Here is a 2,480-nt window from a genome sequence, read left to right on the forward strand (position 1 = left end):
ATAGAGATAGACAAGTTAGACTATGTGTAATATATATATATATATATATATATATATATATATATATATATATATATATATTGCTGCTCTGAAGAACATTATCATATTCACCATGACAATACCACCATATATTCACCATGGCAATTTTACTACAGTGTAGAATTTTCCATTTCATAACCTGAAATCTTTTATCATTTTACATTCTCCTTATAAGTATGAATATTTTCCTGTTTCTTATAATGTTTTGAAATTATTAAGAGGGAATTTAAAAATTTGTATGGTCTACTGAATTATCTCATTTTGTTTGGTTTTGTGATGCTAAGTCATTAAGACCAATTTTTCCTCAAATTTATGCTAGCAGACTATATCACTAAATTATATTCTAATTAATTCTTATTATTCTATTTTGAAATAAGGTTTTAATGTTGCTGTTTTATGATATAGAGTGTTGTGAAGGTGGACTAAAATTTGCAACTCCACTGTCTCCAGTAACAATGCTTTATCACCAGGTTCTGTAGGCTCATATTTATAACTAGCTAATCAGGAGGTTGAGACCTGAGATTTAGTTCAGATAGCCTGAGCAGAAATATTATGAGTCTCTCCTCTCCAGTTCACTACAGGAAAGCTGGCAGTGGAACTGTGGCACAACTGTTAGAGCACTACAGTTAATGACTCATATCTGAGGATCACGATTCAAAGCCAGCCCAGGCAGGAAAGCCCATTAGACTCTTATCTCCAATAAACCACTAGAAAACAGGAAGTGATGCTGTGGCAGTAGAACACTCACCTTGAGCTGAAGGGCTGAGGGATAGCAACCAAGCCCAGAGTTTAAGCCCCATGACAAACAAACCCAGGGCTGATGAGAACCCCTGGCAGAGTATTGGAATAATTGCTATCTTTCTGAGACTGTTTCACTGGGTTCTTATCAAAGGAACTTGGCTTGAGACAAAGAAGTGCACTCCCCGGCTAATTCCTTAGTACTGGGTTGCCAGAACATTTCATTTACCTCATAAGTTAATGGAGGCTTAGCAATTTGCTTGCTGAGAGACTAGGTTTAAAGGAATGAGACAGTGGCACCCAATGTCCACCCTCACCTAGGAAATTACTATCTTGGAGGCTTTTGAAGGAATATAGACAGAAGAAAGGATGCAACTTGAACTTGAATTTGGGGCCTGAGTGTTGTCTGATATGTAGCACTCTACCAATTGAGCCCAAGGTCTAGTTCTGGCATTTGGCTAGTTAATTGAAGATAAGTGTCTTCAGAATTTTACAAACTAGAGAGGGTTCAAACTGTGATCCTCAGATATCACCCTCCTGATTAGTAGGATTAAAGGCATGAGCCATTGTGTATTTATTGGGACAGATGCACAGAATTTCTATGAAATTGTATAGACATAACTCTACTTTTTGTCTGTCATGTTTACTTTACCATGTGTGACATAACCAGTCCCATTTGTGTCTTGTTAGTTCATAAAAGGAGAAGCATAGAGCTAACTTCAGAAAAGGAGAAGCATAGAGTTAACTTCCTACTCTCCTCCCATTGGTAAAGATCCTTCTACCATAACTGGGAGGAAGATGAACAAATGAAAAAGTAAGTGGATGTTGGCACAAAGAGAAGATTTTGTCCTTGAACACTTGGTATTTTCAGGTTTCTGAATCAAAGTCAACTTACTTCTTTTCACACCAGTTGTGATTTTCACCAGGGAGCTGAGGCTTGGCACTTCAGTGAATAGCAGATTACACAGTTATGGATGTGCTTGTGGTTTTGGATTCTCATGGATGACAGGGAGGGCTGTGTATAGCAAATGTGATCCAGTGGGGAAACAACTTTTTCTTCCTATTACAGGGAGAATTTGAGATTTGGGATTATATTTGAGACGTTTCTAGAAGTGGGTTGTGAGGAGCATGCTGCTTGCAAGAGTCTCTTCCCACTTCCCAACATGCAAGTTCTGCCAGAAAGAGGTTATAGTACAAGACTCAGAATGGAGAGTGTGGGCTCTCATTTTCTTTGTCACCAATCTGCACACAGTATGTTTTGTTCCATCCTCCTTATGTGGATTGAATTCTACTCTGATCATTTCTATGAGCCCAAGAACCATAACACCCAAAAGAACTTACACAGTATGTCAAGCTCAACATGACCTCTTCAGACCTGCTCTTCTACTTATGTATTCTTCTGGACTAGCTTGAGGAACCCATGACCCATGAGACCAAGAAAAAGAGGAAAAAGTCCTTGTTTAGATGCCTCATGAGTAGGGATGGAACCTGTGTCTCTAGGGATGGGCCTGATTGGCCAAGAGCCCTTAGTACTCCCCACCTTGGCACAATGTCCTTTTATGGATATTCTAGGCCAGGAAATATCTGTTCTCCTTTTGAAAGAACTTGGAAGTAGCCACTCATTAGAAACACCCTACCTTTTCATCAGTTTTCAGTCTGAACTCAAATCCTACAGCTTTCTGCATTCGGTTATAATGGAAGTT

The sequence above is a fragment of the Dipodomys merriami genome, unplaced genomic scaffold, assembly GCF_024711535.1.
Source record: "Dipodomys merriami isolate MVZ:Mamm:240054 unplaced genomic scaffold, mDipMer1.0.p SCAF_124, whole genome shotgun sequence".
Lineage (NCBI taxonomy): Eukaryota > Metazoa > Chordata > Mammalia > Rodentia > Heteromyidae > Dipodomys > Dipodomys merriami.